The following is a 25,010-nucleotide window of genomic DNA, read 5'->3' on the forward strand; positions in this document are numbered from 1 at the left end:
CTTACATTCCCTGACTGAGGCAGTGCTATGCCTGGGAATACAAATGTAAAGCACCAAGGTTCTCAGAATGAATTTCCTCTTCTATTCAAAAGTGTGTTCACGGGGGAAGGGAAGCAAGGCTCAAGCAATTGTGTGTTGAGAAAAACTTCCCCAGTGAGGTTGGGAGATCCAGCACTTTGGTACACCAGGATATACATATACAGGTTTATTTAGTGATTGCCTAAGGGCTGAACTACGAGAGCAGGAAATGCAATTATTACACTCAGAATTAGATAAATTACAGATGAAGAAGATCTGTCAAGTCTTTTAGTCTAATCCCCAAGACCACTCTCTGCACTACACTCTGCTGCTGGTCAGAGGGCAGATTTTGAAGGAAACAAAGGGGATTTTACCAAACTTGCCCTGCATTATAGATAATTTCTGAGCTAAGATTAAGTAGGGCAGTTCAATCCCCAGTGCCCAGTGAAATATCTCTTCCAGGATGTTTCAGAGCGCCTGGAAATGCTCCTCTACACAGCACAGTCCCAACTTCATTTTGCCACCATTATTTTTGTGACACAAAGATCCCCCCAAATGCAGAGGAATGAAGGAATCGCTGTGCTGTGACAGTAGCACGACCTAACGTTATGCTCCCTCATTTTCCCAGGTAGAGTGGTGAGGTGCTGGAGCTCTAACCCACTCACTCTTTTAATAGCATCACAAGCAGCTCCCTGTTCATTCCTGCATCTCTCCCTCTGTTTAACAAATTCTTCTGGCATGAAGAATTCTTCCTTGTTTAAAGGAAAAAAAAAAAAAAAAGTGGAAGAGGCTTTCTAGCCACGGCTATCCAGAAAGAAGTTGCAACAGCTGTACAGATTTTTACCCCAGACCTGACCCTTCTCATATTATGCAGCTATCATGTGGGAGACAAAATCTGCCTTCCTTATTTAAGTACAATTCCTAATCTTCCCAGTGGGATTAGTGCCTGCAAAATGACTGCACTAGGCAGGTCTAACACAGTCTGATGGTCGCACACCAGTTCTGCAGACAGACAACATAGTTAAACATCCCCAAAACACGACCGACAAACATTTAAGAGCAAAGAGCCCCTTGGAAAGCAGAAGAGGGGGCAAAAAAAGTCAGGGTTTCAGTGCTAGAAGAGCTTCAGAAAGCATTTGCTGCGTGGTAAATCCAAAACCAGATTGGATGAAGTGAGCCACTTCTGGTTAAAAGTAAGTCCCAAATCCAGATAATTTTCTAGCATATTATGCAATTAAAAAAAGAAAGGCGGGGGGAGGGAGCAGGCTAAGCAGAGCTGAGGAACAGGTAGGCTGCCAATCCAAGCTCCTTGGCCAGCTACCAGCGATTCCCGCGCCTGGAATCTTGGGTGAACAAGACCTCTGAAATTTAGCACTGCTGCTGCAGTCTGGTTTTTCTCTGCTCCCTAGTGTCACTTCCATGGACTGCTCCTGAGCTGTGCACATGGGTTTGGGGTGCGAGCAGGGGGGCTTTGCTGTTCCAATGTTCACGGTAGACACATTTCCTTTCACTTCAGACAGATAAGAGCAAGAAAGGGAGGATCGGGCTAGCAAGAACTAAAAACCCTGCCCAATTCCAGCATGTTTTTAAAGCAGCGAGGGGTTAGGAGGAGACTTAGCAGTCTTCCATCCCTTCCTGCTATCTCCTCCCCCTGAAAAAAGACAGACTCTGTCCTAAAGACATACCAGTGGCTCCTTCCACAATGCTCTATTTAAAGAAGACATTTTTAAATGGCTTGGGGACTAGAAGAGTTTGAAGTTTGTCAGCCTCTGCCAGGAATGTATAAAAACATTCACTGCACAAAGCAAACCTTTTCCCCCATGATAAAGAAAACAGCCCAGGCTCCATTCCCTGTGCTCAGTTATTCATTATTGCCAGGTGATGCTGCCAAGCATTTCGAACAAACCCAATCGAGTCCATTTCCACCCAAGATTGAGGTGCTGGTAGCGAGCACATTTTTCAAGCTGATCAGTAAGAACTATGGGATCATCACTAAGTAAATACTACAATAACCTCACTACGTCATTTTCCAGGAAGCTCAGAGATGATTCAAGGTTTCCTGTATATGTGACTGTCAAGCTTTCGCATCTCACTCCATCTTCATGTAGCTTGATTCAGAGCTTGCCCTTTTAAAAGATAAAATAGATCAGGCAACTCCCAGTCTCACCTACTAGCTTTTCAGCACAACTTTTAGTTTCCTTTTTCCTCACTCACACTCTCTGAAGAGGGTTTAACCCCTAAAGCACCAAAGCAGGATGTCAGCCTAAGCATGGGGGTTTTATTCCACCACGGAGGAGGCTCAAACGAGCACCGCTAGACTCTCAGCTTTATAAAGTTTTATTTTATTCCCTTCTCCTCTGGCATGCAAATGGGAATCATAAAGAATGTTTTCCTCCAGTTTCCATAAATCACTTTACTCATGCAAGTGAAGCAAGGAGGTGATACCTTTTTAGACCAACTCATAGAGTTGGTAAAACCAGACATGCTTGGGGGCTTGCAAGTCTTTCTCTGGTTCTCCATAAAGGAATTTCATAGTTTCTGACCACCAAAGCTTAAGACAATGTTGCCTGCTTGTTCTTTACAGTTCAAGTCATCTATTCCCTCCTTCAATCAACCAGTTTCATGCCAGCTTTAAAGAGATCAGTGTTGTACGTCTTAAGATACTGAATAACATTTAAAAAAAGGACACTGTACAATACCAGCACTTGATCTGAATCAGTTCTGTTCATCTCAAAAACTTTCTTCCTAACCTTTCCAAGCAAAGCTCCTGCTGGGAAAGTGAAAATACCAAACTTAAAAGATCGGTTTGACCAAAGCAGTACAAAATGAGATAAACCTGCACCATTCCAGGTGTCAAAAGAGAGCTGTCCAACCAAGTCATAGAGCTGTGACAGGGGCAGCCAGACAACACCCACCCACCCAAATGCTGCACTGGACAGGCAGAGAGAAAGGGTCATGTTCATGGAGGGTCTTTCACGCATCTATTTTGGCTGAGCAGCAACCTCAGCCAGTTGTATTTCTGCTGCATTTTCACCTCTTTGCTAAACGTAATTTTGAGGCCGGGTGTCAAGAGTTGAGACTGGACGTCGTTTTGTTACTGCTGTTGTTGTTGTAATAAAGGGTGTTGCAGGGTTTTGGTCTGCAAGTGAGTTTTCAATGTTTCTTAGGTATGTGAAACCAGAAAGCTGAAGAAAGACAATGGAAAAGCTGCATTTATCTGGGGATTGGGGTGGGGGGAGTTACTTGGAGATCTTCCCCAATATTATCTACCAGTTGGCTCCAGCTCTGGAAGACCCAGAACCAAAAGCTAAACCACTGTTGCTGAGAAAGATTCAACTTGCTTTTTTGCCCATTTAGGGTGATTGCACGCGCCTCAGCGCCAGAGAAACCCTAGCATTGTTTGGGAGTTGTCTTTTCTTAATTGAAAAACAAAAGTAGTATATTTTTTTCCTCATTTGTGTGTCATTTAGCTTCCTTTTATTGGCTCTTCATGCTCTTCAGACAGAGCTGGAAAAAAAATGCAGTTGGGGCTCAGTAGAAGAGATAATCAGCCTGGAGCGGATGGTTCTCCAGAGTGAACCCTCATCGATTAAACACAGAAGAGCTTGTGCAATGCCTGTGTCTCTGAGCCCACTTAGTGACGAATCCTTTGCTCTCTGGAGGACAGAGGTATGTGCACATTGTGAGAGGAGCACTGTGTTTATTGATTGCGCTTTGGACACTTCGACACCGCTGGACTATTTCTGAAGTCTTTAATAATCGGCACTTTGGCAGAGAAAAGCACCAGATACGTAAAAACAGAGAGGAAAAGTGATTTTGCCCACCCAATAATAAAAATAATCTTTAATTTTAATTCCCAAAGACTTTTAACAGTTAAGTTTAAAATATCCTCAAGACCGAGGGCTCATCTTGGAAATCAATTCTACAATCCACTAGGCCCCTCCCGGCTCATCGAGACAGACAGGAAGGAAAAAAAAGAAGGAGGAACTGAACCCCAAGAGGAACAGCAGAAAAGGATTTTTAAGAAGTGACATTTCCACTCACAGATTTATACCACCCCCTCAGTCAGTCTAGAGGATGAACAGGTTATTAGGGTGAGGTTACTTTTAGAACAAACACCGTGTTGCTCAAAAAGGTAAAAGCATCAAATCCCTGAGTCCACAGGCAACCATTCCTCTCTACACAGCCGAACACTGAAACACAGGTGTGAACCACAGGAGATCGTGTGAGAAGAGGAGTTTAAAGCAGGACCAGTTACTTTCTGAAATATTAGGTAATTAAAACCACAGGTAGGGTAAAAAAGGCGAGAGAAAGAAAAAGGCAACTTGGGAAAATTAAAATAAAACAGTACTTGACACGTGTGCATGAAAGAACCCAGCAAAACCCCACCACACAAAAGCTCCCCATAAGAGCCCCTCAAAGTGCAAAAAGAGCACTGAATTTGTACACTTCACTCCCCAAAGTTTTACAAACCTCAGATGTAAGTGAACCTCACCAGGGTTTCTCAGAGAACCTAACCAGTGAATTATGCAAGTGCTTTCTCTGTCACTTCTGGCACATGAAATATAATTTTCCTCTCCTCCATCCTTCACTCCTCATCCTTGAGGGTTCCATTGGTTGTGTCCTGGCCCAACGGTAGTCAATGGATGTTTTGTTACTGACTTCAGCAGAATCAGGATTTGGCACAGATAGCTGCAGGACCAAAATAAAAAGGCCTTTTATGCCAACTGGGTTCAACTGGCAAGACAAGGGCCAGATCCTCTGAGGTAGCAGAGGCAGGTTGAGCTGCTGTGAGCTATTGCAGTGCTGCTGCAGTGCTGAGGGACCACCAGAACTTGTAACCAGTCTCCACAACTTCAAAGTATCTGTCTCCTAGACCTAGGGAGGCAAACCAGTAAACCTCTCTCTCCCTATCCCTGTTTCCCCATCCCCAAGGCCACAGCAGAGAGAGAGAGAGTGGACACATCTGCAGAAGACCCCTTGGGGCACGACCATGGCTCACTCACCACAGAACGATGCTCCTTGGCCTGCAGGATCCTGGCAAAGCAGAGCAAACCTGCCCCAGCAGGTGGGAGCACAGACATCTGAGAGCACTGGCACCCTCCTCCCATTCAAAGTTACAAAGGAAAAGCAGGGGGGAAAGCCAGTATAAACCTGGCAGCTTCTCCCAGCCTCGCTCAAAACAAGGGGGAAAGCCGACCAGCCCAGGTGTCGAGGTTTAACTCCAGGACTGGAGCAAATAAGCAGCATGGACTTTCAGAGGTGGCAGCCACAGCTCGCTGGAAATCACCCCTCCTTGGGGATTTAATCTACTGACACCGGAGTGTTTAAAGCCTGGCATGGCAGCATCCCCGGGAGCAGGGACAGCCTGTTCCATGCAGAGCTGCACGGCCACGCTCCCTGTGCTGCAGCTGCCTGCAGGGTGTGCACCGAGCAGTCGGGAGGGGTGGGGGGAGTGTTCTGTTTTTTTTTTTTCCACAAGGCTGCTTTCTCGGGATCTGATGCACTTTTTACTTGTTGGAATGTACTGCATCCATGTTGCCTGGCTGAAGAGGACTCCTGACAATGCTGCCTGGTGAGAATTGTGTCTCATGTCATATGTGAGTTAGGAAACAAATCCCACAAACCCCGAAGAGAGGTAAGAGGGAATGGAGCTGTGCAGGGGTTTCTGTCCTCTTCAGAACCAGTGCTCAGACAATCTGCATTTACAAGGTTTGTTTTCCCTGACACATTTTACATTAATTCTGGCTGCTCTTTTTTATTTTTTTTTTTTAACTGAGTGAGGTTTAATAAGCACTTACAAAACTCTCCTTTGGAGCATATAAAAAAATTGGCCTCCTGGGTAGCTCTGTGCTTCCAGAGAGTATGGGGATTATTTTTATGTTTGCAAGTCTTCACTGCAAGGCTGCCAGTGCCAGCAGTAACTGTAAGTGGCAGGTACTTCTCACACATATTTTACAGGGACCTAACTCTTCCCATCTCCTGTGGTGGATGGGTAAACCTCAGCTCTTCCAGAAGAAACAGAGAAGCAAGTAAAGCTCCTCAGCACCCCATGCCTGCATTTAGCAAGAAAGACAGCTTCTCTCTCTCTAAAGAAACACAGCCTTAGCCCCCTGCTTTAGGCACTTCACACAGAGTGAAGACTGAGTGAAGAGCAGCTAGCAGGCTGAGTGACAGGGGTCTTTTCTGCTCTCCAGTTAAAATCAAAATAAGAAGGAAAACCATAGTGGGTGACTCTCAGAGGCTAATCTAAGTAGAACTTAGTTAGGGACTGTGCAAGGAAACCTCTGGCAAACAGGAGACAACAGAGGAAGCTCAGACTCTCATTTGAGAAGCATCTTGAGTTGTGCAGCTCCCACGGGGTTTGCCTTTGAGACTCAGAGCCTGGAGCCCCCAGGTCCCCGAAGGAGTGTCCATGTTAATCAGAAAGTAAGGTGAAGCCTTCCCTAGCAAATAAGCAATGCAATTATAAAGCCAGTCAATAGTGTAACGCCAGCCAACGTGTTCCAGTGATATTTTGAAACTGTAATCTGATCCTACTGTTTCCATCCTCGTGCCTTGCCTGCTCTCCCTTGTTGCATACTGTACTATTTGAGGCCCAGAGGGCAAAGCAAGCTCTTGCTGTTTGTTCATGATCAGAAACTGCATTTGGAGCGAGAGCTCTGCGTGCATCGCCCACACCACTTTCTTGAGAGTTTCTTAAACTTGCAGCCCGCCGAAGCCCTGCTAGAAGGATCTCTGCAAAACAACCAAAAACACAAACTCCACTTCTGCCTCCCGTTTCCAGCTCCTTTTCACCACGCTAAAAAAAGGCAAAGCCGCAGTCTAAGGCAATCTCTGACTCTGCAGTGTGTTAAGCCTTGCAGGAAACATATGCTTCTATTAAATTGGAAACAGTTTCTAATGCTGTCAGTTTGCTAAATGTAACATGTTCCCCTGGAAGAAGTGGAGCAGTTTTAATGTTTTTGACTAACTGCACACATCCAGAGTACGTCTGATAAAGCTGGAATGGGCTCCAATAAATATAGCTTAGAATAAATTACTGCCTCATTAAGTAATTGTTTGGAAAAAGGACAGCAGGTTTTCTAGATTATAGCCATGTTATTAAGGGTGTTTATAATATTAGGAATTCTATCAGGGTAGCAGAAGTTAATGCAAGTTTAAATCAGAGGAGCACTTGTTAGATTGTTCAAGCATTAAAGACTGCCCTGGCAGAACCAGAAGGTGGACAAGACCGCACAGGTTCTGAGCATGGAAAGCCAGCAAGGCACGCTGCAAACCACTGTGAGGCTGAAGGTAAGAGCAAAAGCCCTGAAAAACTCTGACAACTCCTTCTCAGTACGAAGCAAGAGGGAGGATATACCTGGGTAACACACCAGGGTTAAGAAACATTTATTCAATATTCACATACAGGAAGGCAGTTGTCTTTACTGGAAAAAAACAGAACAGGTTCGGATTGCCCAACAGAACTAATTTCTGTCTCAAAGATATCAAAGCCAAAATGTCAATTCTCACATGTTCTGCTTCAGACAGGACTTCCCATGTGCTTCCTTATAAAACAGTGCCCAGAAGATGCAAACAAGCCCCCAACCTGCCCTTTTTCGGTCTTGTCCTTGGAAGCTTTAGGAGTCACACTGTCTACAATTGCCAACCCTGCCACAGCCCTTCACAGGCCTGGTGCAGACATTGCCCTGCTGACTACCAACCACCTGCTTTGAGCCAGATCAGGGTGGAGGAGTCCCCCCTTCCACTACCAGGAAATGCTCTGTTAGGGTTACCTGCTGAGGGGAGAGAGATTTTCAAGAAGATGGCAAAGCTGCCCTCATCTCAGGTCAGCTCTGTGCCAAATCTCCTTTACATCCTTCCCCAGAATGGCTACACACAGTGTCTACTCACAACAGTGCCCGAGCCACCACCAGGAGCCTCCTCCCTGGTGTTCAGCTTAGCTGGGCTCTGTGCTTCAAAGAGCCACCAAAAAGAGCCAGGCTGAGGCTATTTTGAAATTTGGGTCTCCATGTGGCAGTGTTAAGGAAGCAGCCAGGCCTGCCAAGTGTGAATGGAGTTCTATCGTGCTGTGAACACAGGGGCTCAGCACTCTGCTGAAGGACTAGGAGGCTGCTTTACACACCTGGGCATCAGCAGCAGGAAATGAGAGCTGCAGTAAAGCAAACCAGGCACAGCACTAGGCCAGATCCTCTGACTTTACTACGTGATTATTCAGCAGACTCTGCTTGTTGTCACCCAAAAAATATGCGAGGACTTCTACACACAAGCCTCCCTGGGATCAGCCAAGAAGCTCTTCCTGCTCCACACCACTGTTTCTCCCCACAAGTGCAGCACTCCAGGCTTCCTTGCATGGAAGCAGGAGATGCCGGTCCCCCAGGCAGGACGACGATACCATGAATTCCCATGTCAGTGGGCAGGGAGCCACGCTGGAGCCAGTGCACACAGCTTCATGCTGGGAGAACCAGAGCCATCTCTTCAAGAGGTGGAGCAGCAGCAATTAAGATGGCTGTGTACTGCTCCAGGGCCCAATTCAGCCAAGACTGCGCCTTCCATTCCTTCCCACTGCAGAGCCAGCAGGCACCAGCACAGCGCAAGTGCTGTCTAAAAAGAGACACCTCACTTGTAAATGAAATTCAAAACAATCTGAAAGAGCTAGAACAGCTACCAGAAAGCGACACAGGCTGGGAAATACACACTCCCTTTTCACTGCTAAAATTACACGCCTGTAATGACAAGATGCTACCGGTCAGGCTCTGAGGGAGAATGATGAAATAGCCAGCCCGGCTGTGCATCCCTCCTCCCCTGCACTGGCGCATGGAACAATGGATTACGGCAACGTTGTGTGGTATTGTACAAGACATCTCTATTGGCACGCACGTGTCATGGGCTGCCTGGTATTTTTGTGTACGTAGGGACTGAGCACTGCAGAGCCATCTCCACTGGACCTGGGTAATTCCTGCAAAGGTTAATGAGAACTGTGCATGCACCCACAAGAGACGAGACTCCTTCGTGTATAATAAGGGAGAGAGTTTTTCTCACCTATGTATAACTACTCTGTTTGAATCCTATCATAGCATCTTTTCCCCAAAGATACCTTGTTTTTCCCCCTTGTCACGGACCCTTAATAAACACATGGGGGGGGGAAAAAAACCCCACTACTGAAAGAACTGAATGGTTTACCAAAAAGTAGGTTATTGCTCTGAAAACAGTGTTGAATAAATTATCACAGTCAAACTGAAAAGCAGCGAATGGCAGGAGGGAAGAAGAGGAGAAAGGGAAAAAAACAAACCTCTGAAGAAATATCTACTGCAAATGCACCATACAAATCCCAGCAATGACAAGTCATTTTAGTTTCTGGCCTGCAGATTTTATTTGCTAACCAGTTTCACGCTGCTGAGAGTTAGGAGAAAAGAAAGGTGTTTCCCTGGCAATTTTAAAGTAGCTTAAACAGCACATGAGTTGTTTTCAACATTTTTGTTTAAATGAAACAAACATAACCCTGCGAACAAATATATTCTATGAAAAAGAACCCACTGACCCTACAAGTTTCTCTTAAAGAGGTGAAAAAGTTGTTGGACATTTCTCCACCAACAGTGAAAACAAAACAAATAAAATAAAGGTAGCTAAAATTTGACATGAAAGTTTGCTAAGATGGTATTAAATGATGTTGGACAAGATGATAACTGCTGGCCTTCCAGTGTACTAAAGCTCTTGCATTTGTTGAAATACAGCATATGGTTTCCATGTCCTACAAAGGACCCTTCTGAAAACTGATTAAAGGGAACTTTGGCCAGCCTTGAACTATTCTCAACCTGTAATAGCTATGAGTTAGAGACAAAAGAGATTCCATTTTTTGTGGCACCTGCTTGATTTCACAATAAAAAGTACTACACCAAAGCGATGTTCTTTAAAACAGCCACCATGGGACCCATGTCACCTCTATGTGGAGTAATTTAAACATTTTCAAGTAAGTCATTTAAACTTGGATGGAGACACCCTTTTAACAGCATATTTTGACAACGTGTATTAAATCTGTATTTGGAAGCATGTTTAGGACAGGTTAATCAACACAGAACAAAGAAACTTAACCACAAACTATGTCTTTGGAAATTGGGAGTGGAACATACAGAAGGAGAACAGCTCAGGAAACGGAATGTCCTAAACTTCATTTCATATTCAGGCACAACCCATTCACCTCACCCAAGATAGTACTATACTGATTTTCCCCACAGCTAAAAGAAAAGTCCTCGTCCAAGCATACATACATCACGTGTGTTCCCCTGCCAGCAAGGGGAAGCAGAGCAGTGACAGGAAGCTTGACACAGTGTGTCACACACAGAGAAAATATTCTCTCTCTTCTATTCATTCACAAGCTATTTGTGGAACACTTTAGTTAGGGAAGGAAAGTGGAAGGGTTGTTTAGAAGAGCCAATTTCACCAAGCAGATGGAGCAGGAGGGGGTAAGGGGGAGCCAGATCCCAGCAGGTTAACCCAAGAAGGTTATTGGACCCCTGGCACAGCCAGCATGGAAGTACCCCGGTCAAAATCCCTGCGACCGCAGTGCAGGCTCCTAAAGCCCAAGGCACTGCCCCGACACAGGGCCGGGGCAGGCACGAGACCTGACCCGCAGCAAATCAGGCCATGCCAAAAGTGCTGAAATAGAGTGGCTTGTCTCACACAAGGCCCACAGAGCAGTGAGAAAGCAAAATGTTACCACCATTCAAAAAAACCACTGTGATTTGCACACAAATGCTAGTGTCCCAGCTTGATGAAATGTATATTTGAAAAATATGCAAATGATATGCATGCACATGGATGTGTACCTACTAAAGGCTCTTTTCCAAGGGGGAAAGAGCGCCTGTAAAAACACACGAAAAGTAAAGTTTGTGAAGGCACCGGAAGATGATGATGATGTATTTCTGAATTAGGATTTAAAACTTCATTTTGCAGCTACCTGAAGTTAAGACAAAGCTGCCTTTAGGCATCTCAAACTAGTCAGACCTGCTATAGCAGTTGCACAGTCTGCTTCAAATATGCCCTCCACGCTCCTTTCAACCTCCACCCCAACATATATCCGCATAGTTTACCTCCAATCATGGGTGGTTCTTGCTATAGCGCAGTTCACTCAACCTTATTGCCTGCCTGGCATGACAGGAGGGGTTTTTTAAGACTAATGTTACAGGCTACTATAAGAAACTGTATGAAAACAGACAATAATTGTCACGTTTCCATTAAAGGTGAGTGTGGCTCGAACAGTACAAGGGTTTCTGGCATGGGTTGGAAAACGGGGGATCAAGAAAACAGTTTTAATTGTTACATCTGAGAAAGTATTAGGGCAAGTTTAGATCTTTCCACCAATTCCGGGTTCCTTGAAAAAGGGAACTTCTTTTTTCTGCTACTTCCATATACTGCCCAGTTTTCAAAATAACATTAAAAGAAAACAACCCACATTTGAACTCTTCTCTCTGTATTCTACTACATTAAGAATATAATTTTTATTCTGACTTCACTGGAAACGAGCTGTCAGATGAAATCCAATACACCTTACTGGTGTGAAAGCAAAGTAAACAGGCTTCGGCTCCTAATATCTACACAGACTGAGACTCATGTCATTCAATGCTGCTTAAAACTCAAGTCCAGAGTGATATTAAGGAGAAATTTGTCTTTAAAACCACTGGTACTCAAAATACTGATCATGTTATACAGGTTGGGAACTTCAGATATTCTATGGCAACACTTCTGACTTCGTGTACCAAGCTGAGGAGGGTACCAAACCTGGCCCCTCATTTGAAGAACAGTGGTCTGACCTCGCCTAACACAGGACTCTGAGCATGGTTTTAATTTCGCTGCAGTACCCTCAATCCAGTGTCACTCTGATGTGGTGGTGACTGCTGTCTCACCTGAGCTAGATGAGCCTCCACCCTCAAAGAAGGGACACAGGAAAACCAAAAACTTGCTCTCTGGTGACCTGACAGTTTCTTTGGCCCTTTCAAGCCTTCCTGCTCTGAGTCCCAGCTTAAAGCTTTTTCTGAAGACCTATGAGGCTGTACCCAATGCCCCTGGAGGCTGCCCCAACTCTCCCTTGGAAATGCCCCTCGAATCAGGTCTTCCCCACCCTGAAAATCCCCTTTGCGCCGGAGGAATGTCCCAGCCAGCACATCTTCACAGCTCCTCCTGGCCACTTGGCAATGACACCCAGCATCTGACATGTTCACCGGGAGCCATCGGTGAGGCAAACGTGGTGGCAGTGCAGTTTCTGTTCTGCACAGTGACACACAGTTTAATACCCACACAGCCATGAGACAGAGGGCAGGGAGCCTGCTGTGACACACACAAGCCTGTTTCTCCCTCTAAACCTCTGCTGTCTCCCAGCCACACGTTTGCTTTGGACCTCAGTTTGGGCTTGACTTCAGCACACCCAAGAGGAACATGAGCACAGCATTTACGGGGCTTGCCCTCCCCACTCGTGTTGAACAGCCAAGCATTGTTATCTTATTTTTGTTATAGTGTTTGCACTGGTAATGCTGAACAAACCTGAAGCCTCCACTACAGCAAACACAAAAATTGACTCTGTTTATAAAAGAATTAAAGAACTAACGCATGTCGAGAGTCTCTCTCCATTTATAGAAAACAGGCACCTCTTCATGACAGCAGTTTCTCTGACTGATGAAAGTTTAGAAATCAGAAGAAGTGGCAGAAAACATGCAATTATATACCCCTGAAGAAAATGAGTACTGTGCTCGGATTGGCAAATTTCATCTTCCACAAACCATTAATTAGCAAAAGATTCATCAAGACTAAAGATCTGTGCTTAGTGCCAACCTGCTTACATTGAAGCTGGACCTTGCTCTCTCCTTTGAAACACTCCTGATCTTTGGACTTGGTAACTGAAAGCTGCTGTTTCTGGCACTGATTCGTGTGCATGTTAAGGAACCACTGCAACTGGAGCTGTCTCCTTGTGAGCCAGTTACACTATAAAGCTGAGTTAAAAGAAAAGCGTCTCTCTTGCTACCCAGCCCTTATAAGAAGTAGATCACCAGAAGACTACTTGCACTTTCAAAGTACTGCATTCTCCTTGTTTGACAGATTACACTTTAAGATGTTACATAAAAGCAAAAATAGTCACAAGTACTTTGGATCACCTGTCTAGTGTTAGCACTGCCAGAGATGAACTGTGCCAGGAGTGCTTTACATCAGTGTGAAAAAAGTCAGAGTTCCTAAAAAAAAAATGTTTTCTCAATGAAATATTTATTGAAAAAATAAAAGCAGCTTGTGTGAATGATGGCAAAATCCTTCAAACTAGATATTGCATAAAATCTGCTGTACTTCATGGAAGCTAAAAAAATAAATTTTGAATATGAAATTTGAGTGTTTCCTTGCTATTAGGACATTATCTCAAAGTCCTTGATGCCTCTCAGGCAGACAGTCTGAGCACTTGCTATATTTACGTTATTATTTCCACTATGAAATTCTTTATTTCATCTTTCCCATTAAAAAGTGCAGGTGGATAAAGGAACGCAATTACAACTCTTAATAAATCAGCACCTACAGAAGTATTTAATGCTCTTTAAGACTGCTTCATCTACAGACAAAACCTGAAGGACCTATGGCTATCAAGTGTCTTTTTGTTTGTTTTCAATCAGCTTCAGAGAAAAAGAAATCAGCTTGACACAAAAATCAAAGCAGTGTTTTAATATGCACAAAGTCTAGCTTCATTTGTTAGCAGTGCAATCCAGTTCCTGCAGAAAAGGAGTGGGTGGTTGCTGCTACCAGCTTAAATGGAAGCAGGATCAGTCACGAGAGGAGGAATATCTAGAGCTGCTACACTGGATGCTGCACTACTTGCCTGAACAATGGAAGTGTTCCGAAGGACACGCTCTCGGATACCTGTCCAGCAGCACAAACTGCTAATCCTCCTCCTATCTCTACCACCACCACCGGCTCATTATGTTAAATCAGAGTCCGAAGATACCATCCTATTATGTAAAAATGCATGCATTTTAACTTCAGCCAGAAAGGGCTACTTTCAATTTACCCTGCTAAATCAGTTGGCTAATTTCTAGAGCAATCATTTTAAAGAAAACATTTTTATAGTTTGTTTTACAATGTGAAAGCTTCCTGTGCCCTTAGATGCAAACTGAGGTGCCTCTGTCAATTTTGTACCCTGTGAGAAGTCCATAACTTCATTTGTGCAGGTGCATGCCTAAAATTATCAGAATAAAAAAGGTAGAAAGCATTGTTTGAACTCACACACATAGCAAGTGTTTACTCATTTGAGAGACACAAGCATAAAACTGGTGTTTGGGGCAGCCAAGCCCTCTCCCACCGTTGTTTGAGCAATAGTACATTCTACAGAGGCCAAATCCAGCACCCACTGACAGCAGCCAGAGTCACCCTGATGACTGCACCAGGCACCAGATGCAAAAGCCTGGACTTTCCTGCTCCCGAGAGCCTTGGATCTGTCAGAGCACACGCCGCCACACGCAACAGCTCTGGCGTGCTGCACTGAAGTTCGGGTAAAGAAGCTGACAGCCTCCCCCCGGATGGAGATAAAATGGGCAGATTCGCTTTATTTTACACCAGCAGCTGACCCACAGCTGTAAATCAGCCACCAAGGGGCCCACTGGACAGCACACAAACCCCTCCATAGATTTCCAACAGAAGTGGCCCTGGGTTTTCCAGCTGTGCTTCACAAAATGCAAGAAATGACAGCAGGTTAATGTACTCCTATTTTCATGCTTAAGAAGAACTTATTTTTCCAGATCCTGATGTGAGTAAAGCAGCCAACGCTCTAAATCAAAGTGGCACCGCAAAAGGATTTTTTTTCAAGCGTTCATCCACCCCGAAGAAAATCCTAACAAATATATTTTTTGCCATCGCTTCCAAAAGATGAACCACCTTACCCACAAAAGCCCCCCAGACGCCTGTTTCTCCGTGCCGGCGGCGCTCCCCAGGAAGACCCATGCGCGCTATTGCTCAGGGAGAAGACAGGCTAATCCCCTGCCCTAACACCAACCCCTGAAAAGGGCCAGGCAGCGGGGCCAGCCGGCTCCTGCCCAGCCATATGTCAGCTTTGCTACAGCGGAGTGAAAGTCTCCCCCAGGCCCTTTTAGCTCTCCCGGCACTACGGCACGCACTTTTCGGGGTTCCCCGAAGCCCCCGCTCTTGCTGGGAGAACGGAGCAAGGCTGCAGCCCCCGGCTCCAGGGGCTCCCCGGTGCACACGCGAACTTACCGGGGTGGCGCGGCTTTCTTGGCGTCGGAGGGAGCCCGGCTCCGGAGAGCACAACCGGCCGCACTACCGGGGCCGGCACAGCCACCTCGATAAAAAAGTATATTCCAGCTACCCGCACCTGCTTCGGCTCGGGATCCCCCCGCATCGGCGGGGGAGGGGGCGTATTTTAAGGTCAACTCCGCCGCTCTCCCCCCTCTGCTCATCTCAGCACGAACCCCCCCCGGAGGAGAGGGGGAGGATCCCCGCCCCGGGCTTCTCTGCCCGGGCACCAATTTAAAGGTAGAAATAAAACAAGCCCCGATGACTCGCAAAGCCAGACGGGGTGGGGGGATGTCCCCGGTCCCCACCTCCCCCCCCCCCCGATACCCCGCAGCCCCCAGCCCCACTCACCACATGCAGCTCCACCTGAGAACTAAAGCATGGAGAGGGGGAGGTCGGAAACTCTCGCCCTAGAGCAGCTCCATATGTCGCTCCTCGCCGCGCCGCTCCGGGGAGGGGCCGGGTGGGATGCGGAGGAGGAGGAAAAGAGGAGGAGGAGGAGGCAGGAGCAGGCGGCGTGAGGATTTAAGCCTCCGCTCTGCCCCGGCGGCTGCGATCACGCAGCATTATACAATGGAGGAGGAGGAGAGGAAGGAGGAGAAGGAAGAGGCACCACCAGCCCCGGCTCCCAGCACTTGCCGCCAGCACTGACGACAGGGGCGGCTCCGGCGAGCTCCTCACCCTCCGGCCCGCGTCAAAGCTCCGCCTCGACCCCGGCCTCCCTCCCCCGCCCCCCCAACCCCCGCTGCTGCTGCTCCTCCTCCTCCCCCGCTCCGGCTCCCCGCGCTGCCCACGCGTGCCCCGGCCCCGGGCGGGCGGCGCGGCCGCCGCCGCGGCTTCCCCGGGGAGCGCCGGGCCGGCACAAAGGCGGGTGCCAGCGCGCCCCGACCGCAAATATGACAAGTATCCCTGCTATCCGGTGGCGGGGACCCGGCCGGGGCACGGGGCTCGGCCAGCCCTGCTCCCCGCGTGGGGCTGGCCCCGGGTTGTCCCGGTACAACCCAAAATTCTGCCCCCGCACCTCCGGTCAGTCCCGGCCCGGCCAAGCAGAGCGGGGGCGAGAAGGGGATGTGGAGAAAGCCCGGAGCGCCCGCCCCCCGCCCCGGGACCTCACCTGGGAGCCGAGGGAGGCGGCGGCCCCCGTCCGTGGAATCCTCGCTGCTAGTATGGGCTGTGCAGATACCACCGAAGCACAAAAATGAGGCCAAACGGAGATGTTCGAGCGCGCGAAGACTTGGGGGAAGGAGGGAAGCGCTCTGCACCAGGCGCTATCTGGAAAGAAGACGATTATTTTAAGTCACCTCAATGATTGTGTTCCAAAAGGGGCTGTAATCCCAGCCGGCGCTGTTAAAGGCGATCCAAACACCTTACAGTTTTGGCTGTAGCCCCGGCAGGCATCTCGGATCATTCCGGCCTTTCATGTTCCACAAAACCGGTTGTACTTCGGGACAATAAAGCTTTAAGACCTAATATAAAGGCGATTATTAGTCATTAATACCACGACTCGTTTAGGTATTATGCTCAAAACGGTCTGTAATGATTTGTGATCAATCAAGATGATGGTCTTGCTAGAAACTAAGTTCCATTTTCAGTCAGGAAACCGAAAAGGAAAAGAAGAATACTTTTAGAAGAAAGGTTTCCTTACCCTGGAAACTGTATCTGACAAAAATCCACAAAAGAAAAACACCACCAAACAATTAAAATAGTGAATCTACCAAAATAAAAGGAGATTAAGTGCTGATTTTATGGATTCTTAACATTATAATTGAAAAGGCCCCAACCAATTGATGTTTAAATACCGGGCCTAGCACTTGAGCACTCTGCTGAACTCACTAAAAAGGGAGGAAAGGGCATCAGATTTAAAAACTGACGTTTTATTTTGCCGGTTTGGAGGCCTCAGCACACCTTTCCTTTTCCACCCGTGCTATCAGCCATTCCTTTGAGGAGATCCAAGCTCTCTCATCCCGTATCTGTGGCACAGAGTTAGCCCTAAACCAATCTGCAAAGCAATTCACAAACCGTTTACTAGATTTTGACGAGTGATTCGCAAATTGCCCAGGAGCTGGTAAACATTAAAACCAGAATGTCCCTGGCTGGATACCTTCCAGCAGCAAGGCACTGAAATTTGGTCCTGCTGCCTGGGGAAACAAGTCTCTTCCTGAAATTACCAGTGCCACAGTAAAATCACTAAATAAAAGGAAAAGGTTCATTTTCCTTAGGGCCTGAGTGATACCTCTTCAGTGGGCTTCCGCCTGCTCCAAAGCCACACAGAGTATTTGTAATACTTGCACATTGTTGACTGGGTTGTTTGGGGTTTTTTGCATGCCAGATTCACTGCATTTCAGGGCCCCATTCCTCCCTCCTTTACACCAGATTTGTAACACAGCGGGATCTGGCCTTGCGCAATTGTGCCGTGGATGCGCCCAGCCGAGCAGTGCCTGCCTTCCGGAGCTCAAAGTCCGCAGCAGGTTTACAGTCCCCGTGCCTGGGTGTGTGCACGCTATCACCGGCACCAGAGGCAGAACCACAAACATTTGCTAAATAAGCAGCTGGGCTCCAGCCCGATATGCACAGCCCTGATCTTGCCATGTTACACTCAACAGTAAAAAGCCTGAGCCTGTGTCATCCGAGTTTTAAATGCTTCTGACTTTGCTCGGTTGCTCAAATTTTACACCAGCATAAGAAAAAGCTCACCGCCCCTTCTGTTTCCTACTGTAACTTCCCGAGTCTTTCTTGGCAGGAGTTTATAGTCACGCTGTAACTCAGATTGTGCCTCTGAACACAACTAGTACAACCTGCAACCACACTCAGAAGAACTCCCAGCTGAGCATAGGTCACGATACGAATCGATATGAATAGAGCTCCTTCCTGTGCTTCGTGCACAGCACAGGCTCCAGCGCGGCGGGACGAGGTTGGGCTACGCAAGGAGAATAATCCCGCTGCCGACTGCTCCTCACATGGCCTCACACCTGATTGAGTGAGACCTTTCTGGCCAAAAAACTGTGCTCTGCAGCTCTGGAGCTGCCTCACCTGCAAGACACAAATGCAGCTTGCCCAAACACATCAGTAAGCACAGAGAAGCAGCCTGCAACGGAGCCACAAAATGCTGTGCTAGGAAGTGTATCGGCAGAGGTTTCCAGTGCCTGCGGGAGCCAGAGGGGGGAAAGTCTGAGTGTCTGCAAGGAGGAGCCACCCAAAATGCATCCCATTTCAGAACCATGCATGCATGGGCTTCCCAGGGAGCAGCAGCACAGATTTAGTTGAGCAGTTGTAGCCTTGACACAGGCCCTTGAGCTGCTCACATGTGAAGATGACACGCTAAAAGAGAAGGAGCTGAGCTGTGTCTTTCTGCAGCAGTACTGACGTGACGTGGGCTACAGGCATAGCCTGAGTGCAGCCCTGGCTTTGAGCAAGGATGGTCAAAGCCTGTCTGATTGAGGCCAAGTTTCATGAAGATCATTCAAAAACCATCCCTGTATTGAAGATAAATAAATGAACAAGATAATAAATGAACACTCAGAAATCAAAGATTGGGAAGATTGGGAAGGAGGAAACGGACACTGGACTTCATAAATCAATTCATTAGAAACACTACAGACTGCCAGGTAATCTGCCCATCCACACATGTGCTAACAAGGAAAGAGTGGCAAAGTTTGGCGTGCTGGAATGTTGGCATCCTTTGCGTTTTTCAAAAATGGAGGGAGTGAACTGCTTCCTATGCTTCTAATTGCATCCTCAGCCTTTTCCTTTCTGATTGCAGTACCATGAGATTTCATCAGGTAATTGTACAACACAACTTCATTTTCTCCTTGGATGTCTTTGCTTTGGTGCATGCAGGAGCTGGCACGCAAACACCTAATACTGCCCCCAGAGCAGACAACTTTTTGCAAATAAAGACCCCCTCAGCACTGGTAACTTGGGAAAAGCTAAACAAAGGGCCTGCCTACAGCCAGAGCTGCTCGTTCCACTCGAGCAGCGCTCCTTGGCGAGTGGCATGGCTCTCCTGGGTAAGGAGAAAGCACACTGCAAGCAAAAGCACGATTAAACACTGCTCACACTTCGCGCTGTCTCCTTTCAGGCTCGGTACTGACCTCCCAGAGTAGGGCCCTTCTCATGCAAGGCCCAGCCACAAAAATACACAAGTTCCTCGGTAAAAAATTGGGGTGTTGCATTACTGCAGTCTGCACCTGTACACAAGCAGGGAGGGAGCTGCACCTGGGAGCTGGGCTGGTTTCCTTGGGATTTCAGTGGCTTTTTCTTCTTTTTTTTTGCTGGTGCAACTCTTCCACTCTAACAAGGCTGTCCCATGTGTCCCAAGGCACGGGAGTCAGTAAAAACCAAAGAAAGGAATGCTCCATCCCTTCTCACTCCAATTTTAGCTCTTCCCCCCCCCCCCCCCCCCTTCATTTTCTGCTTTAGTTCATATTTTTCTCCTTTAATGTTTTTGTGGCAGGAGGAGAAACACCGTTCCCTAGAATGCACAATATGCTTAATTATCATTCTCGGTTAGTTCTCTAGGAAAAAAAAACAAAAAAAAAACAAAAAAAAAAACCCTACAGGAGAAATCAGTTTAATTAATGAGTATGACCAAATGCAGCCTTAGTTCTAATGCAGTATCATATATTATACGTCCAGTTGGGCAGTTGATCTTCTTTGGGTAAAATGAACAGCGATGCAAAAAACCAGGGAGCTCACAAATCAATATTCTGAGTGCAACTAACCCCTTTTGTATAGTCATTCTAAGCTTCCTACAGATTTTGATGACAACATTGGTTCCCAAATACTGCTTTTGGCTTTGGTAACGCAGGATCAGGCCTGCACAGTCTCGTAATAGAAAGCTATTGCTTGGCAGTACCAAGGCTTGTGCCACATGGTAAATTCATTAAGTAACTAAGGAAAAAACTCAACCCTTAATTCTAGGATAGCCCTCAAATACCCATACCCAATAAAAATCCCCAGCGTGCGCGAACAACAGGGGTGACAAGGCTTCATCTGAAAGTAAGATTTGGTGATTTAGATGCTTTTCAGAAGGGCTACTCTTCACATACTAAATTATTAAGGAAATATTATGGAACAGGATTATCAGGAAAGAAAAAAAAAATGCAGTGTGCATTAGCTGGCTTAGTCAGAGGAGGTTTTGCTGCATTCCTCATGCACGGTGATGACTCCCTCCCTCTGTAATTCCCTGTGCACTCCCAGTCCTCTGGAGACTGTTGGTGTTCATCATCCTTGCTCCAGCTGAAAGATTGTCCTCTGACAGAGGTTCAGGCTGCCTACCATTGCTGTACATCTCCTCACATCTTTCTGCCTTTTTATAAAAATCTGTGCTCCTTTCCAAATCCCATTCAGGCTGCATCCCCTGCAAGATGTGCTTCATTCCTGGCCCAGGCCAGACTGTTCACACTGGCACTGCCTGTACAGCAAACAGGCTCCTGAAACGGTCTCCCCTTTCCAATCCTGCTTCTTGTGACACAGTGAATTGTACTCTGCACTGAGCTGAGTTTCAGACAATTTCAGACTGCTTTTCTTTCCCTTTCAATGCTCACTCTGCAGTCTCTATCAAGAGCACAAGTCATTCCTTTCTGGAACACTTGGTTACTTTTTTTGAAGAGAGGCTATGCTGATGTCCTGATATTCATCTCATACCACGGCCAGTGGATCAAGAGAGATAAAATATCTGCAGATAAAACCAAAGCCTCTGTTTTAGAGTCAAGGAGGGAATACTTCTAATCAAGAAAAAACACAGAAACGGTGGGGAAAAATAGAGAGATGGCCAGTCTTCAGGCCTAATTAACCACTGGTGTAAACAGATGTCACTGCAATCAAGCCAGAAGACTTCGGGCCACCCACCAGTCTTGAGCACAAACCCAACACGAGCTTGAAAATCTTAACGATGTGGGGCTGTCAAACATGCAAGCCACACACACTTCAGCACAAAGGTCACCACCATGTTCCCAATGCCAAAGAACCACCTGCTGCTCCTTGTTCACCAGGGGAGAGCAGCTCTACTGCTCTGGCTTACCCTGAGCACTGCACAGACTACAACCCTTCCCTGAAGCAAAGCTACTCCTACAAAGCTCTCCATGGAGCCACACATTTCTGGAGCACAAATGCCCCCACACTCTTCCTAAGCACTCTTGAAACCTGGAAGAAGCCTGGCTGCATAGGCAGGTTGGAATATGTTTAGCACTGCTCAACCCTGCTGAGATGCCAAAGGCTTGATAGACCAAATGGGGCCACCACTGGGGTGACCAGAGGCTTCTAGAAGTGGATGTTCCTGCTCAGATTGGTTGCATTAAAGCATTGTACAACAGTGACAACGAGTTTGAGGCTGGAAGGGCACAATCAAAATAGTGTTGTGCCTACAGTGTTGATGTAGGATGCTACACAACCTTCAATACGTTATGCAGGACTTAAAACCGTGTCACTGGAGTTTAATGTGTTTGTGCTCAGATGCATTACCAGAAAAAAAAGCCAAACCAAAACTCAAACCAACAACAAGCTATTTCAATCCTTATTTATATGAAAACATGAGTTAATACATGGACATCCAAATGAATGCACTCACCTATAGCTGCTTCTGCTGGCTGGAATACAACCTGTAGAGCATATTAATGCTCCTACACAGTTTTGGGGGCTTGGGCCTATTGTTTAAAACTAGTTTCTGCAGCCTCTTAGAGCCTCTAGATTCAAAGAATGCTTACCAAGATAGAGGCATTTTCAAAGTAATTCAAATTTGCAATGATAAATCCTTCCTCTGACTGTTCCAGGTGCAAAATTCTTTACAGATGATGTTTATCTGTACTCCTTTCAGACAGAGGTTTCTGAGGGTCTAATTTTAAGTAAACAGTGAGTGACCTACACCACTTCTTTAAAAAAAAAAGAGCTAAAAGCCAAAACCAACAAACCCCTATAAAACAGAAGTTGAATCTGCAGGGCCAAATTTAGAAGAGGAAGAAAAAAAAAAAAAAAAAAAAAAAAAAGGAGCTGGCAGAAAACCTAGCACAAGAACATCAAATGTAGCAGCATTAACTCCCACTGCCATCCTGTTCCTCTACAAATAATTGAAGATCATATAGAACTGAACTCATTGAGTCAATGCAGTGAATGCACAAGTCTTTCTGTTTTAACCCTTCACAAAATGTGTGACTCCTTAGATTATGTGCAAAGAGGAGATTTAAAAACAAAAAAAAAAGCCTGAATGAGTACATCGGATGCTTTTAGTGACTATGCCTGTGGTAATGATTCATTTTGTCTTTCTACATTCCCTAGTGCTAGCACAGCTAAGAGTCAGCAGAAGCTCATACTGTATATGCAGGTAAACAGACTGTGGGTGATGTCTGCATTTCTTAACTCTACCTAAAACCACCCCGTAACCGTCAGAAACACATTTTATCTTTCTGAAGAAAAAGGGAACTGTACAAATACAAATTAATTTAGGTTCTCCTCTAACCTTTTTTTTATGTTATTTCACTTTAAAGGAAGCTGTTCATTTATAATGACCATTAGCCAAAGGCTAAAAGAGGTTTACACCTAATTAGTATTCCCAAGCAAGGATGAAACACTAAATCACTGCAAACCCACCCAGCATTTAGGTTCTACCAACAGGACAAAGGAAAAAAAGCTGAAAATCCACCATTTATCATCACAGTCCCCTCCCTTTCACACCTCTTAATGCTCTCTTTCCTCCCTCAGTGGCTCTGGGGTGCTAATGTCCTTGAAATGTGGCAGGGGTCTGGAAGAGAGGCGGGGCAGCTCTCCTGTCTGGTCACACCCATATGACATAGCATGTGTGAGCATTTGCAGGGGTGCAAAAGAAAATTGTAGGGAAAAAAAGAAAGAAAGAAAAAAGAGATGTCGTGAGCAGGGATGGCACGGAGGTAGGGAAGAAGATGCTGCACGTGGCATACAGCTCCCTAAAGCCAAAAATGATTTTCTGTGACAGCCATAAGCAGGTTGCTCAAGCAGTAATAACTTCCCCTTTTTATTTTTATTTTAGCCTTGGTGAGGGGGCAACTCAGAGACATAATTGGAGTACAGAAGGGAACAAGTCAAGGGAAAGGAGCAGACCCAAGAAACAAGGCAGAGGAGCTGCATTCCCATTGATGGTGCTGCTACGGAGTCCAGGGTCTTCCCTTTTTTGACCACTGGACAGCAGCAGGAGAAGAAAATAACATGAGGTGTATCACTGAGGCCTTCCCTGCTGCTTCTCCCAGCCACAAACTTTCCCAGCACAGATGGGATGGGCAGAAGGCTCCCAACCCCCTCTCTCTTTCACAGAGATCCACTTTCCTACAGAGGTTCAACAAACCAGTTTCTACCAGATTCATTTGCAGAAGGGAAGGTGCCAACGACTGAGCCATAACTCCTGTCTGTAGAGTGAAGTACCTGCCCACCCAGAGCAGCCAGCCCCAGGCAGGGCAGAGAAAGGCACCAGCTCTTCCACAAGCCCTGGGCAGAAAGGGGCACCCTCTGCAAGAGGCTCACAGCAAGGGGCCAGCCAAGCCAAGCAGGGATGATTGTCCATCTGCTATCACTCATGCCCCAGTGCATTTTCTAATCATCCACACCCAGGGGACATTCCTAGTGTGATTCCTGCTAAGCAAAAAAGTCATAATAAACCCCAGTTACTTCACTTGCTTACCTACTACCTACAGTAGTCAACCTTCATGTTATATCTTTTTCTTTTTTCTCCCCCCTCTGAATCAGCTCTTCTGCTAACTTTACTTTACTCCTGCTGGATGTTCAGCCCCTGCCACAAGAGCAAAAGAAGTTAGGCAGATGTCAAAGTGCTGATAAGGTGACTCCACACACATACCCAAATACTATTCCCAAGCAGGTCAGCATACAGAAACCTCTTTTTGCTGGCAGTGCTCTTCAAAGGAAACTCTTTCTTCTCTGAGCAGCTGGGAAAGCGCAAGTGCCCACTGCTTACTCGAGTTGTGGTGTTCATAGAAAGAGCTGCCCCCAAGAACCTCAGTGCGTTACTCCTGCTTGCAAAAATGGAGGCCCAGCATTTGATGGGTCTGTTTTGATTTTAAACCCAGAACAACCTAAACCAAATCACCTGTGCTAGAGAAACACTGTCTTCTGTGAGATGTTCAGGTGAAAGACCTCAGCCTCCCAAGATCTTTTTGCTAGCTGCCACAGCTGATGTGGGCACAATAATGAGAAGGAAATGCATTTGTTGTTTTGAACTTTACTTTCTTTCATTTAGCAAAGGTTCCCCTTAAATAAATGGAAGTGGGGAGATCTTGGAATAAGCCTTAGCAAGTTTTAATCACACTTTTTCTTCTTGCAAGCGAGCCGTCATTCAGTAGCTAGGTGGTTCTAAATAAAGAACTCTAGTCAACAACAGGAAATAACTCCCACAGAAAAAAAAGGGCAGAATACAAACTCGCAGCAACTCTCGTACATAGCTCACAACGGCCTTTTGTTCCATGCACGTTAAGTCCAAAATCTTTACTTTTCAGAACATGTTCTTACTCTAAGTAATTAAAACTTATTTTTAACTTGTCGCAAGTATGGATCCCTTCCTTGCCTTTCTCCCAAAAATGTCACATTAAGAGTCAGAAAATCACAAGCTATCCCCATTTTCCCTCTTTCATTTAGTAAGTATGGACATTCTAGGAATGCCACATGATGACCAGGATTTTAAAAATCTACTGATGGTGGGGTTTTTATCTTTTTTCCCTTTTTTTTTTTTTTTGGCA

At 46.2% G+C, this 25,010-nt stretch overlaps 1 protein-coding gene across 5 annotated transcripts in view; it reads right to left on the reverse strand.

The window, feature by feature from the left end:
- Positions 1–25,010, reverse strand: part of SERTAD2 (SERTA domain containing 2) — a 79,380-nt gene that overhangs the window by 5,807 nt on the left and 48,563 nt on the right. For 2 of the 5 annotated variants that reach the window (XM_048297006.1, XM_048297007.1), the window contains exon 2: positions 16,412–16,569. The exons of 1 other annotated variant lie outside the window; for it this stretch is intronic. The gene's annotated coding sequence lies outside the window, so the exon portion shown is untranslated. Of the gene's footprint in view, positions 1–15,258; positions 15,366–15,648; positions 15,962–16,411; positions 16,570–25,010 lie in introns of those variants that run through there. 2 more of the 5 variants (XM_048297005.1, XM_048297004.1) reach the window with 2 other exon arrangements.

This window comes from Corvus hawaiiensis, chromosome 3, assembly GCF_020740725.1.
Source record: "Corvus hawaiiensis isolate bCorHaw1 chromosome 3, bCorHaw1.pri.cur, whole genome shotgun sequence".
In the NCBI taxonomy this organism is placed as follows: domain Eukaryota; kingdom Metazoa; phylum Chordata; class Aves; order Passeriformes; family Corvidae; genus Corvus; species Corvus hawaiiensis.